Consider the following 15,906-nt stretch of genomic DNA (forward strand, 5'->3'; position numbering starts at 1 on the left):
AAACAAAATCTTCCCCCTTGTGCCATCCTGGCGTTAAACGCCCAGAATGGTGCACATTCTGGCGTTTAACGCCCAAAACTATACCCTTTTGGGCGTTAAACGCCCAGCCAGGCACCCTGGCTGGCGTTTAAAACGCCAGTCTGTCTTCTTCACTGGGCGTTTTTAACGCCCAGCTTTTTCTGTGCAATTCCTCTGCTGTATGTTCTGAATCTTCAATTCTCTGTATTATTGACTTGAGAAGACACAAATTAAAAATATTTTGGATTTTAATAATCAAAATGCAACTAAAATCAAATAACAATGCATGCAAGACACCAAACTTAGCAGTTTGTATACTACTGACACTAATGAGAATGCACATGAGAAACAACAAAACACTCAAGTCAATAAAATTCAAAGATCAAAAAAGGAAATCATCAAGAACAACTTGAAGATCAATGAAGACACATGCATGAATGCAATAAGAACAGAAACATGCAATTGACACTAAACTTAAGATGAGACTCTCCTCAAACAAGAAATATTTTTGGATTTTATGATTTTGTAATTTTTTTGTGCTTTTTTCGAAAATTAAGTGAAAAGGAAAATAAAGGTATCAAAATTCTTAATGAGAATTCCAGGAATCATGCAATGTTTGTCTAAAGCTTTAGTCTAAAGGAATTAGACATGGCCGGCCAAGCTTCAGCAGGACATTGCATTCAAGAGCTAAATTGATGAGAATCAATCAGCTTTGGTGATGATAAAAACATCACCTTGAAACACTAGAATTCATTCTTAAGAACTCTGAAGAAAAATACCTAATCTAAGCAACAAGATGAACCGTCAGTTGTCCATACTCGAACAATCCTCGGCAACGGCGCCAAAAACTTGATGCGCGAAATTGTGATCACTACAACTTTGCACAACTAACCAGCAAGTGCACTGGGTCGTCCAAGTAATACCTTACGTGAGTAAGGGTCGATCCCACGGAGATTGTTGGTATGAAGCAAGCTATGGTCACCTTGTAAATCTTAGTCAGGCAGACTCAAATGGATATAGTGATATACGAATAAAGCATAAAGATAAAGATAAAGGTACTTATGTAATTCATTGGTAGGAACTTCAGATAAGCGTATGAAGATGCCTTCCCTTCCGTCTCTCTGCTTTCCTACTGTCTTCATCCAATCCTTCCTACTCCTTTCCATGGCAAGCTCGTGTAGGGTTTCACCGTTGTCAATGGCTACCTCCCATCCTCTCAGTGAAAGCGATTGCATATGCCCTGTCACGGCATAGCGGAATTCAGCTGTCGGTTCTCGGTCAGGCCGGAATAATATCCATCGATACTTTTGCGTCTGTCACTAACGTCCCGCCTGCTAGGAGTTTGAAGCACGTCACAGTAATTCAGTCATTGAATCCTACTCAGAATACCACAGACAAGGTTAGACCTTCCGATTCTCTTGAATGCTGCCATCAGTTTTGCCTATACACGAAGACTCTGATCTCACGGAATGGTTGGCTCGTTTGTCAGGCGAGCACTCGGTTGTCAGGCGATCAACCATGCATCGTGCAATCAGGAATCCAAGAGATATTCACTAGAGCCTTGGTTGCTTGTAGAACAAAAGTGGTTGTCAGTCACCTTGTTCATAAGTGAGAATGATGATGAGCGTCACATAATCATCATTCATCATGTTCTTGGATGCAAATGAATATCTTGGACAAAGAACAAGCGGAGTTGAATAGAAGAACAATAGTAATTGCATTAATACTCGAGGTACAGCAGAGCTCCACACCTTAATCTATGGTGTGTAGAAACTCCACCGTTGAAATACATAAGAACAAAAGTGATCATTGGTTTCGGCCCCAGAGAGGGAACCAGAAGAACCAAGATGAAATACAATAGTAAAAGGTCCTATTTATAGGAAACTAGTAGCCTAGGGTGTACAGAGATGAATAAATGACATAAAAATCCACTCCCGGGCCCACTTGGTGTGTGCTTGGGCTGAGTAATGAAGCATTTTCGTGCAGAGACTCTTCTTGGAGTTAAACCAGCTTTTATGCCAGTTTGGGCGTTTAACTCCCATTTTGGTGCCAGTTCCAGCGTTTAACGCTGGGATTTCTTGAGGTGACTTGAACGCCGGTTTGAGCCATCAATCTTGAGCAAAGTATGGACTATCATATTGCTGGAAAGCCCAGGATGTCTACTTTCCAACGCCGTTGAGAGCGCGCCAATTGGGCTTCTGTAGCTCCAGAAAATCCACTACGAGTGCAGGGAGGTCAGAATCCAACAGCATCTGCAGTCCTTTTCAGTCTCTGAATCAGATTTTTGCTCAGATCCCTCAATTTCTGCCAGAAAATACCTGAAATCACAGAAAACACACAAACTCATAGTAAAGTCCAGAAAAGTGAATTTTAACTAAAAACTAATAAAAATATACTAAAAACTAACCAAATATACTAAAAACATACTAAAAACAATGCCAAAAAGCGTACAAATTATCCGCTCATCAGAGCGCCAGAATTTTTTCTCTCTGGCTCTGACTGTCCTCAGAGGGATTTTGGGTAGTAGTCTGTTCATTTCTTGGCTTCCTGCTGCCTTGAAGGGGGGTATTTAATATTTTCCCACTTCTTAATTGAATTGCTTGGCATTCTTCTGTTATTTGTTTTGACAACTGCTGTTCTGTTTGCTTCAACTGTATTTCCATATTCATATTAGCCATTCTTGTTTCTTGTAGTATCTCCTTGAATTCGGCTAGCTATTTTGTTAGAAAATCTAGATGTTGATTGAATTCAGTAACTTGTTCTGTAGGACTGAGTTCAGCAGTTACTGGTTTAGCCTCTTCGTTAATGGAAGGTTCACTGCTTAGGTACAGATGCTGATTTCTAGAAACTATATCAATGAGCTATTGAGCTTCTTCTATTGTCTTTCTCATGTGTATAGATCCACCAGCTGAGTGGTCTAGAAAAATTTGAGCTTTCTCTGTAAGCCCATAATAAAAGATGCCTAACTGCACCCACTCTGAGAATATTTCAGAGGGGCATTTTCTTAGCATCTCTCTGTATCTCTCCCAAGCATCATAAAGGGATTCATTATCTCCTTGTTTGAAGCCTTGGATGCTCAGTCTTAGCTATGTCATCCGTTTTGGAGGAAAATAATGATTCAGAAATTTTTCTGATAGCTGTTTCCATGTCTTATGCTGTCCTTAGGTTGGTTATTTAACCACCTTTTAGCTTGGTCCTTTACAGCAAATGGAAACAGTAATAATCTGTAGATATCCTGATCTACTTTCTTGTCACGTACTGTATCAGCAATTTGTAAAAATTGTGCCAGAAATTCTGTAGGCTCTTCTTGTGGAAGACCGGAATACTGGCAACTTTGCTACACCATGATAATGAGCTGAGGATCAACTCAAAACTACTAACTCCAATGGAGGGTATACATATACTACTCATATGAAGCAGTAGTGGGGTTAGCATATGACCCATAGTCCTTCTGGACTGTTCATTTCCACTTAGGTCCATGATGGAGAAAGGGAGATGATGTGAATTATTTATTTATTTTATTATATATAAAAATTTTGAAATAATAATAATAAAATAAGATAAAATAAAGACGACAATAAAAAATAAAATAAATAAATAAAAATAAAAAATAAAATAAAAAAGAATTTAAAAATATTTTATGAAGATTTTCGAAAAAGTGAGGAGAGAGAAAGTGGTTAGGATATTTTCGAAAAAGATAAATTTTTTTTTAAAAAAAATTTAAAGGGATAAGATTTGAAAAATTTTGAAATTGAAATCTGAATTTTATATAAAAAAATTTGAAAATATGGCTTAAAATTAGTTAGAGAAGATAATTTTTTTATTTTTGAATTTTATGATGAAAGAGAAAAAACACACAAAAGACACAAGACTTAAAATTTTTAGATCTAATATTCCTTGCTTTCAAAAATTTTGGAGGGAAAACACCAAGGACACCAAACTTAAAATTTTAAGATCAAAATACAAGAAAGACTCAAGAAAGACTCAAGAACACTTTGAAGACTCACAAGAATAACAAGAACAAAAATAAAACACCAAACTTAAAATTTTTAGAAAACCACAATAAATTTTCGAAAATTAAGAAAATTACAAGAGAACACCAAACTTAAAGTTTGGCACAAGATTCAATCAAAGAAAATTATTTTTGAAAAATATTTAAAAAAAGAAGATACCCATTGCCAAGAACATAAGCCAACGCTTTAGCCAACTGAGCTATAATGTAACGTGTTTTAATATTGTATAAAAAATATTTTTGAAAACTAATATTTGAAAAAGTATAAGGAAAACACAAAACACAGAACAAGAAAAACCAAAGATCAAATAAGAAAAATTGACAAGAACAATTTAAAGATCAAGGAAAAACAAAGAACATGCAATTCGAAAATTGAAAGACAAAGAAAAGCATGCACTGGACACCAAACTTAAAACATGACACTAAACTTCACAGAAAAACTAAAAATTAATAAAGAAAAATAATTTTTTTGAACAAGTTTTTAAAAGGGATAATAAAAGATGCAATTCTAGTGAAAAAAATTTTCCTGATCTAAGCAACAAGATTCACTGTAGTTGTTCAAACTCAAACAATCCCCGACAACGGCACCAAAAACTTGGTGCTCGAAATTGCAATCACACTTTTGCAATACGCACAACTAACCAGCAAGTGCACTGGGTCGTCTAAGTAATACCTTACGTGCGTAAGGGTCGAATCCCACGGAGATTGTTGGATTGAAGCAAGCTATGGTTATCTATTAATCTTAGTCAGGATACCAATAGGATTCTTTAGCCTCGATTGTAAAAATAAAAGAGCATGAAATAAACTTATTATGCAGTAATGGAGAATACGTTGGAGTTTTGGAGATACTTTGTCCTCTGAATTTCAACTTTTCTCTTGTCCTCCTCCATGTCAATGGCTACTTCCCATCCTCTCAGTGAAAATGGTCCAAATGCTCTGTCACAAGCACGGCTATCATTTGTCGGTTCTCGATCATGTCGGAATAAGATCTATTGATCCTTTTGTGTCTGTCACTATGCCCAACACTCGCGAGTTTGAAGTTTGTCACAGTCATCCAATCTTGAATCCTACTTGGAATCCACAGACAAGGTTTAGACCTTCTGGACTCTCCAAGGATGCCGCCAATGGATTCTAGCTTATACCACGAAGATTCTGATTAAGGAATCTAAGAGATACTCATTCAATCTAATGTAGAACGGAGGTGATTGTCAGGCACACGTTCTGGATTGAGGAAGGTGATGAGTGTCACGGATCATCACCTTCTTCATAGTGAAGCACGAATGACATCTTAGATAGGAACAAGCGTGTTTGAATGGAAAACAGAAATTTGCATTAATTCATCTAGACGCTGCAGAGCTCCTTATCCACAATGGAGTTTAGAGACTCATGCCGTCAAAAGGTATATAATTCAGATCTAAAAATTTCATGAGATACAAAATAAATCTCTAAAAGTTGTTTAAATACTAAATAGTAACCTGGGTTTACAGAAAATGAGTAAACTAGGATAGATAGTGCAGAAAATCTACTTCTGAGGCCCATTGGTATGTGCTGGGCTGAGACTTAAGCTTCTCACGTGCCTGGGCTGTTTCTGGAGTTGAACGCCAGGTTGTAACCTGTTTCTGGCGTTGAACTCCAACTTGTAACCTGTTTCTGGCACTGAATGCCAAACTGCAACATGGAACTGGAATTGAACACCAGTTTACGTCATCTATCTTCGCGAAAAGTATGGACTATTATATTTTCTGGAAAGCCCTGAATGTCTACTTTCCAACCCAATTGAGCGCGCCAATTGGATTCTGTAGCTCCAAAAATTCATTCTGAGTGCAGGGAGGTCAGAATCCAACAACATTCGCAGTCCTTTTTCAGCCTGAATCAGATTTTTGCTCAGCTCCCTCAATTTCAGCCAGAAAATACCTGAAATCAAGAAAAACACACAAACTCATAGTAAAGTCCATAAATATGAATTTTGCCTAAAACTAATAAAATTATACTAAACTAACTAAACATAATAAATTCTACATGAAATTACCCCCAAAAAGCGTAAAAATATCCGCTCATCACCATCCTCTCAGTGAAATGGTCCAAATGCTCTGTCACAGCATGGTTAATCATCTGTCGGTTCTCGATCATGTCGGAATAGAATCCATTGATTCTTTGCGTCTGTCACCACGCCCAACAATCGCTAGTTTGAAGCTCGTCAAAGTCATTCAATCCTTGAATCCTACTCGGAATACCACAGACAAGGTTTAGACTTTCTGGATTCTCAAGAATGGCCGCCAATAATTCTAGCTTATACCATGAAGATTCTGATCAAGGAATCCAAGAGATTGCGCTCGGTCTAAGCTAGAACGAAAGTGGTTGTCAATCACGCGTTTATAAGGATGGATGATGATGAGTGTCACGGATCATCACATCCATCAGGTTGAATGGCAGCGAATTTCTTAGAATAAGAATAAGCATGAATTGAATAGAAAATAGTAGTACTTTGCATTAAAACTTGAGGTACAGCAGAGCTCCAGACCTTATCTATGGTGTGTAGAAAACCGTTGAAAAATACATAAGTGGTGGTCCAGGCATGGCCGAATGGCCAGCCCCCATGAGTGATCAAAAGACCGAATGGATCAAAGACTAGACGTCCGAAGATGAAAACAATAATAAAAAGTCCTATTTATACTAGACTAGCTACTAGGGTTTACAGAAATAAGTCTAAGTGCAGAAATCCACTTCCGGGGCCCACTTTGGTGTGTGCTTGGGCTGAGCATGAGCTTTACACGTGCAGAGGCTTCTCTTGGAGTTAAACACCAAGTTGTAACTTGTTTTGGCGTTTAACTCTGGTTTGTGACGTGTTCTGGCGTTTACTCCAGAATGCAGCATGGAACTGGAGTTGAACGCCACTTTGCGTCGTCTAAGCTCGAACAAAGTATGGACCATTATATTGCTGGAAAGCTCTGGATGTCTACTTTCCAACGCCGTTGAGATCGCTATTTAGAGTTCTGTAGCTCCAGAAAATCCATTTCGAGTGCAGGGAGGTCAGAATCCAACAACATCAGCAGTCCTTTGTCAGCCTCCTATCAGACTTTTGCTCAGGTCCCTCAATTTTAGTCAGAAAATACCTGAAATCACAAAAAAATACACAAACTCATAGTAAAGTCCAGAAAATGTGAATTTTGCTTAAAAACTAATGAAAACATCCCCAAAAGTAGCTAGATCCTACTAAAACTACCTAAAAATAATGCCAAAAAGCGTATAAATTATCCGCTCATCACAACACCAAACTTAAATTATTGCTTGTCTCCAAGCAACTAAAAATCAAATAGGATAAAAAGAAGAAATATACTATAAATCCCAAATTATCAATGAATATTAGTTCTAATTAGATGAGCGGGACTTGTAGCCTTTTGCTTCTGAACAATTTTGGCATCTCACTTTTTCCTTTGAAGTTCAGAATGATTGGCATCTATAGGAACTCAGAGTTAGATAGTTAATTGATTCTCCTAGTTAAGTATGTTGATTCTTGAACACAGCTACTTTTATGAGTCTTGGCCGTGGCCCTAATCACTTTGTTTTCCAGTATTACCACCGGATACATAAATGCCACAGACACATGACTGGTGAACCTTTTCAGATTGTGACTCAGCTTTGCTAGAGTCCCCAGTAGAGGTGTCCAGAGCTCTTAAGTACACTCTTTTTGCTTTGGATCACGACTTTAACCACTTAGTCTCAAGCTTTTCACTTGGACCTGCATGCCACAAGCATATGGTTAGGGACAGCTTGATTTAGCTGCTTAGGCCTGGATTTAATTTCCTGGGGCCCTCCTATCCATTGATGCTCAAAGCCTTGGATCCTTTTTACCCTTGCCTTTTGGTTTTAAGGGCTATTGGCTTTTTCTGCTTGCTTTTTCTTTTTCTTTATATTTTTTTCGCCACTTTTTTTTTCACTGCTTTTTCTTGCTTCAAGAATCAATTTCATGATTTTTCAGATTATCAATAACATTTCTCTTTGTTCATCATTCTTTCAAGAGCCACAATTTTAACATTCATAAACAACAAGATAAAATATGTACTGTTCAAAGCATTCATTCAAAAACAAAAAAGTATTGTCACCACATCAATATAATTAAACTAATTTCAAGGATGAATTCGAAACTCATGTACTTCTTGTTCTTTTGTATTAAAAACATTTTTTCATTTAAGAAGGTGAAGGATTCATGGAATTATTCATAGCCTTAAGACATAGTTACTAAATACTAATGATCATGTAGTAAAGACTCAAAACATAAACAAACATGAAGCTTAAAACCAAAAAACAGAGAAATAGGAACAAGGAAGTTAAGGAATGAGTCCACCTTAGTGATGGTGGCGTCTTCTTCTTGAAGGACCAATGATGTCCTTGAGCTCCTCTATGTCTCTTCCTGCCTTTGTTGCTCCTCCCTCATAGCTCTTTGATCTTCTAATTTCATTGAGAATGATGGAGTGCTCTTGATGTTCCACCTTAATTGGTCCATGTTGTAACTCAAGTCTTCTAGAGAAGTGTTGAGTTGTTCCCAATAGTTGTTTGGAGGAAAGTGCATTCCTTGAGGCATCTCAGGGATTTCTTGATGATGAGCTTCCTCATGCGTCTCTTGAGATCCATGAGTAGGCTCTCTTGTTTGCTCCATCCTCTTCTTAGTGATAGGCTTGTCCTCTTCAATGAGGATATCTCCTTCGATGATAACTCCAGCTGAGTAGCATAGATGGAAAATGAGATGAGGAAAAGCTAGCCTTGCCAAGGTGGAGGGCTTTTCGGCTACTTTGTAGAATTCAAGAGAGATAATTTCATGAACTTCTACTTCCTCTCCAATCATGATGCTATGGATCATGATGGCCCGATCCACAGTCACTTCAGATTGGTTGCTAGTGGAGATGGAGCGTTGGATGAACTCCAAACTATCCTCTAGCCACAGGCTTAAGGTCCAGTCTTCTCAATTAAACCGGCTTGCCTTTAGAGTCTCTTTCCGTTGAGCTCCTTCCACACATATGTCCATGAGGACTTGGTCCAACCTTTTATCAAAGTTGACCCTTCTAGTGTAGGGTCATGCGTTTTCTTGCATTATAGGCAAGTTGAACGCCAACCTTATATTTTCCGGACTGAAACCTAAGTATTTCCCCCGAACCATTGTAAGATAATTCTTTGGATTCGGGTTCATACTTTGATCATGGTTCCTAGTGATCCATGCATTGGCATAGAACTCTTAAACCATTAAGATTCTGACTTGTTGAATGGGGTTGGTCAGAAATTCCCAACCTCTTCTTTGGATCTCATGTCGGATCTCTGATACTCATTTTTCTTGAGCATGAAAGGGACTCAGGGATCACCTTCTTCTTGGCCACAACTTCATAGAAGAGGTCTTGATGGACCTTTGAGATGAATCTCTCCATCTCCCATGACTCAGAGGTGAAAGTTTTTGTCTTCCCTTTCCTCTTTCTAGAGGTTTCTCCGGCCTTAGGTGCCATAAGTGGTTATGGAAAAACAAAAAAAAAGCTATGCTTTACCACACCAAACTTAGAATTTGCTCGCTCTCGAGCAAAAAAGAAAGAAGAGAAGAAGAAGAAAAATGAAGAGGGGGAGAGATGTGTGGTTTCGGCCAAGGTGAAGAATAGAGGGTTGTGTTGTGTAAAAATGAGAAGGATGGAGGGGTTTATATAGTGAAGGGAGAGGGAGTAGGTTCGGTCATTTAGGGTGGGTTTGGGTGGGAAAGGGATTTTAAATTTTGAAGGTAGGTGGGGTTTATGGGGAAGAGTGGATGAATGTGAGTGGTGAAGGGGTAATTGGGAAGAGAGAGATTGAGGTGATTGGTGAAGGGTTTTTGGGGAAAAGTGTTATTGGATTGTGTGAAGAAGAGAGAGGGTAAGTTGAGGTAGGTGGAGATCCTGTGGGGTCCATAGATCCTGAGGTGTCAAGAATTTAACATCCCTGCACCAATTAGGCGTGTAAAGCGCCCTTTGCATGCAATCTTGGCATTTAACACCAGATTGATGCTTGTTTCTGGCATTAAACGCTAGTTCTATGCTTGTTTTGGGCGTTCAACGCCAGTCTGCAGCATGTTTCTGGCGTTGAACGCCAGTTCCATGCCTGTTTCTGGCGTTTAACGCCAGCTTCCCTCAGGGTGCAATCCTGGCGTTTGAATGCCAGATTGCTGCTTGTTTCTGGCATTCAACGCCAGATTCATACTCTGTTCTGGCGTTGAACGCCAGCCAGATGCTCCTTACTGGCGTTTAAACGCCAGTAAGCTCTTCCTCCAAGGTGTACTTTTTCTTCTGCTGTTTTTGATTCTGTTCTTAATTTTAGTATTTGTTTTGTGACTCCACATGATCATGAACCTAATAAAACATAAAAGAACAATAAAATATATATAAATAAAAATTGGGTTGCCTCCCAATAAGTGCTTCTTAATGTCAATAGCTTGACAGTGAGCTCTCTTGGAGCTTCACAGGTGATCAAGTCAATGTTGTAGACTCCCAACACCAACTTAGAGTTTGAATGTGGGGGTTTATCAATACCAAACTTAGAGTTTGGTTGTGGCCTCCCAACATCAAACTTAGAGTTTGATTGTGGGGGCTTTGTTTGACTCTGTACTGAGAGAAGCTTTTCATGCTTCCTCTCCATTGTTACAGAAGGATAGCCTTGGGCCTTTGATGAGCGGATAATTTGTACGCTTTTTGGCATTGTTTTTAGTATATTTTTAGTAGTTTAAGTTGAGTTTTTAGTATATTTTTATTAGTTTTTAGTTAAAATTCACTTTCTAGACTTTACTATGAGTTTGTGTGTTTTTCTGTGATTTCAGGTATTTTCTGGCTGAAATTGAGGGACCTGAGCAAAAATCTAATTCAGAGACTGAAAAGGACTGCAGATGCTGTTGGATTCTGACCTCTCTGCACTCGAAGTGGATTTTCTGGAGCTACAGAAGCCCAATTGGCGCGCTCTCAACGGCGTTGGAAATTAGACATCCTGGGCTTTCCAGCAATATATGATAGTCCATACTTTGCCCAAGATTTGATGGCCCAAACCGGCGTTCAAAGTCACCCTCAGAAATCCCAGCGTTAAACGCCGGAACTGGCACCAAAATGGGAGTTAAACGCCCAAACTGGCATAAAAGCTGGCGTTTAACTCCAAGGAGAGTCTCTACACGAAAAGCTTCATTGCTCAGCCAAGCACACACCAAGTGGGCCCGAAAGTGGATTTTTATGTCATTTACTCATCTTTGTACACCTTAGGCTACTAGTTTTCTATAAGTAGGACCTTTTACTATTGTATTTGAAATCTTCTGATCTTTGGAACCTTTTCTTTAGATCTTTTGATCACTTTGGGAGGCTGGCCATTCGGCCATGCCTAGACCTTGTTCTTATGTATTTTCAACGGTGGAGTTTCTAACACATAGATTAAGGTGTGGAGCTCTGCTGTACCTCGAGTATTAATGCAATTACTATGTTCTTCTATTCAATTCCGCTTGTTCTTTGTCCAAGATATCACTTGTTCTTCAACTTGATGAATGTGATGATCCGTGACACTCATCATCATTCTCACTTATGAACAAAGTGACTGACAACCACTTCTGTTCTACAAGCAAACAAGGCTCTAGTGTTTATCTCTTGGATTCCTGATACACGATGCATGGTTGATCGCCTGACAACCGAGTGCTCGCCTGACAAACGAGCCAGCCATTCCGTGAGATCAGAGTCTTCGTGGTATAGGCAAGAACTGATGGCGGCATTCAAGAGAATCCGGAAGGTCTAACCTTGTCTGTGGTATTCTGAGTAGGATTCAATGATTGAATGACTGTGACGTGCTTCAAACTCTAGCAGGCGGGGCGTTAGTGACAGACGCAAAAGAATCACTGGATTCTATTCCGGCCTGAACGAGAACCGACAGATGGATAGCCGTGCCGTGACAGGGTGCGTTGAACATTTCCACTGAGAGGATGGAGGTAGCCACTGATAACGGTGAAACCCTTGCATAAGCTTGCCATGGAAAGGAGTAAGAAGGATTGGATGAAGACAGTAGAAAGCAGAGAGACGGAAGGGAAGGCATCTTCATATGCTTATCTGAAGTTCTCACCAATGATATACATAAGTATCTCTATCTTTATCTTTATATTTTATTCATCATCTATACCCATTTGAGTCTGCCTGACTAAGATTTGCAAGGTGACCATAGCTTGCTTCATACCAACAATCTCCGTGGGATCGACCCTTACTCGCGTAAGGTTTATTACTTGGACGACCCAGTGCACTTGCTGGTTAGTTGTGCGAAGTTGTAGTGATCACAATTTCGTGCACCAAGTTTTTTGGCGCGTTGCCGGGGAATTAAATGCCTAACTACAGTTTCGCATTTGTTCCCTGCAATAACAGTGCCAAGTTTTGATCCGGCAACAACACCAAGTTTTTGGCGCCGTTGCCGGGGATTGTTTTGTGTATGGACAACTGACGGTTCATCTTGTTGCTTAGATTAGGTATTTTTCTTCAGAGTTCTTAAGAATGAATTCTAGAATTTCATGATGATCTGTTGAAATCTGGCTGGCTGAGAAGCCATGTCTAATCTTATTGGACCGAGGTTTCAACTGATCATCACAATAGCTTGTTGATTTCTATCAATCTTGCTATTGGAGCAATGATCTGCTAAGGCTTGGCTGGCCATTGGCCATGTCTAGTGTTTGGACCGAAGCTTTCTTTGAAAGCTTGGCTGGCTGTGAAGCCATGTCTAATTCCTGGACCGGAGTCTTAGACTAGCATTGCAATGCTTCCTGGAATTCAAATTGAGAATTCTGAACCTTCATTTTCTATTTTCATATAATTTTCGAAAATTCAAAAAAATTACAAAATCATAAAAACCAAAAATAATTTTATGTTTCTTGTTTGAGTCTAGTGTCTCATCTTAAGTTTGGTGTCAATTGCATGTTTTGCTCTTTTGCATTCATGCATGTGTCTTCATTAATCTTCAAGTTGTTCTTGATGATTTTATTACTATGATTTTTAATTCTCTTGACTTGAGTGTTTATGTGTCTCATATGCATTCACATTTTGTTAGTGTCAGTAGTATACAAACTGCTAAGTTTGGTGTCTTGCATGCATTGTTATTTGATTTTAGTTACATTTTGATTATTCCTTATTATTAAAAATCCAAAATATTTTTAATTTGTGTCTTTTCAAGTCAATAATACAGAGAATTGAAGACTCATAACATACTGCAGAGGAATTACACAGAAAAAGCTGGGCGTTCAAAACGCCCAGTGAAGAAGGATAGACTGGCGTTTAAACGCCAGCCAGGGTACCTGGTTGGGCGTTTAACGCCCAAAAAGGTAGCATTTTGGGCGTTAAACGCTAGAATGGATATCATTCTGGGTGTTTAACGCCAGGATGGCACAAGAGGGAAGATTTTGTTTTCAAATCAAATTTTTTTCAAGTTTTCAAAGTTTTTCAAAATCAAATCTTTTTCAAATCAAATCTTTTCATTCAAATGTTTTCAAAATCAATTTCTTTCCTTTTCAAAGATACTTACTAACAATTAATGATTTGATTGAACATTTCAAGTATGTTGCCTTTTCTGTTGAGAAAGGTTTAATGTTTGAATCATATCTTTTCTTGTTAGGCAAGTCATTTATTTTTAAAATCAAATCTTTTTAAAATTGTTTTCAAATCATATCTTTTCAATCATAACTTTTTAAAACCATAACTTTTAAATCATATCTTTTTAATCACATCTTTTTCAAAACAGTTTTCAATCATATCTTTTTCTTTTTCTTTCTAAATTCAAAATCTTTTTCAAAAATCATTGATTTCTTTCCCACTTTTAGTTTTCGAAAATCATCAATCAATTTTTCAAAATGTTTTTAAAATCTTTTAATTAATTTTCGAAAATTCTCTTCCCCTCTTCCCACATCCTCTATTTATGGAGTATTACTCCTTCTCAATGCACAATTCGAACTCTATCTGATTAAGTTCGAATTCCTCTACCTCCTTCTTCTATTTTTCTTTTCCTCTGACACCTCAAGGAATCTCTATACTGTGGCATAGAGGATTCCACATTTTCTTGTTCTCTTCTCTTTCATATGAGCAGGAGCAAAGACAAAGGCATTCTTGTTGAAGCTGACCCTGAACCTGAAAGGACCTTGAAGCGAAAGCTAGAGAAGCTAAGGCACAACTCTCTGTAGAGGACCTAACCGAATTCTTCAAAGAAGAAGAACCCATGGCAGCCGAAAACAACAACAATGCCAACAATGCAAGGAAGGTGCTGGGTGACTTTACTGCACCTACTTCCGACTTCTATGGGAGAAGCATCTCTATCCCTGCCATTGGAGCAAACAACTTTGAGCTTAAGCCTCAATTAGTTTCTCTAATGCAACAGAATTGCAAGTTCCATGGACTTCCATTGGAAGATCCTCATCAGTTTCTAGCTGAGTTCTTGCAAATCTGTGACACTGTCAAGACTAATGGGGTTGACCCTGAGGTCTACAGACTTATGCTATTCCCTTTTGCTGTAAGAGACAGAGCTAGGATATGGTTGGACTCACAACCTAAAGAAAGCCTGGACTCATGGGAAAAGCTAGTCAATGCCTTCTTGGCAAAGTTCTTTCCACCTCAAAAATTGAGTAAGCTTAGAGTGGAAGTCCAAACCTTCAGACAGAAGGATGGAGAATCCCTCTATGAAGCTTGGGAAAGATACAAACAATTGATCAGAAAATGTCCTTCTGACATGCTTTCTGAATGGAGCATCATAGGTATTTTCTATGATGGTCTCTCTGAACTGTCCAAGATGTCTTTGGATAGCTCTGCTGGAGGATCTCTTCATCTGAAGAAGACGCCTACAGAAGCTCAAGAGCTAATTGAAATGGTTGCAAATAACCAATTCATGTACACTTCTGAAAGGAATCCTGTGAACAATGGAACAAGTCAGAAGAAAGGAGTTCTTGAGATGATACTCTGAATGCCATTTTGGCTTAGAATAAAATATTGACTCAACAAGTCAATTTGATTTCTCAAAGTCTGTCTGGAATGCAAAATGCACCAAGCAGTACTAAGGATGCTTCATCTGAAGAAGAAGCTTATGATCCTGAGAACCCTTCAATGGAAGAGGTGAATTACCTAGGAGGACCCTATGGAAACACCTATAATTCTTCATGGAGAAATCACCCAAATTTCTCATGGAAGAATCAAGAGAAACCTCAGCAAGGTTTCAACAACAACAATGGTGGAAGAAACAGGTTTAGCAATGGCAAGCCTTTTCCATCATCTTCTCAGCAACAGACAGAGAATTCTAAGCAGAATACCTCTGACTTAGCAACCATGGTCTCTGATCTAATCAAAACCACTCAAAGTTTCATGACTGAAACAAGGTCCTCCATTAGGAATTTGGAGGCACAAGTGGGACAGCTGAGCAAGAAAATTACTGAACTCCCTCTAATTACTCTTTGGTGCGCGAAATTGTGATCACTACAACTTCACACAACTAACCAGCAAGTGCACTGGGTCGTCCAAGTAATACCTTACGTGAGTAAGGGTCGATCTCACGGAGATTGTTGGTATGAAGCAAGCTATGGTCACCTTGTAAATCTCAGTCAGGCAGACTCAAATGGATATGGTGATAAACGAAAATAACATAAAGATAAAGATAGAGATACTTATGTAATTCATTGGTAGGAACTTCAGATAAGCATATGAAGATGCCTTCCCTTCCGTCTCTCTGCTTTCCTACTGTCTTCATCCAATCCTTCTTACTCCTTTCCATGGCAAGCTTATGCAAGGGTTTCACCGTTGTCAGTGGCTACCTCCCATCCTCTCATTGGAAATGTTCAACGCACCCTGTCACGGCACGGCTATCCATCTGTCGGTTCTCAATCAGGC

At 38.8% G+C, this 15,906-nt stretch overlaps 1 non-coding gene across 1 annotated transcript; it reads right to left on the reverse strand.

The window, feature by feature from the left end:
* Positions 1-14,656: 14,656 nt before the first annotated feature.
* Positions 14,657-14,764, reverse strand: LOC130959898 (small nucleolar RNA R71). The gene has a single exon (XR_009078889.1). It is a non-coding gene; the product is annotated as a small nucleolar RNA R71 (small nucleolar RNA).
* Positions 14,765-15,906: the final 1,142 nt, after the last annotated feature.

Source organism: Arachis stenosperma, unplaced genomic scaffold (assembly GCF_014773155.1).
Source record: "Arachis stenosperma cultivar V10309 unplaced genomic scaffold, arast.V10309.gnm1.PFL2 arast.V10309.gnm1.Scaffold_100025, whole genome shotgun sequence".
NCBI classification, from domain to species: Eukaryota; Viridiplantae; Streptophyta; class Magnoliopsida; order Fabales; family Fabaceae; genus Arachis; species Arachis stenosperma.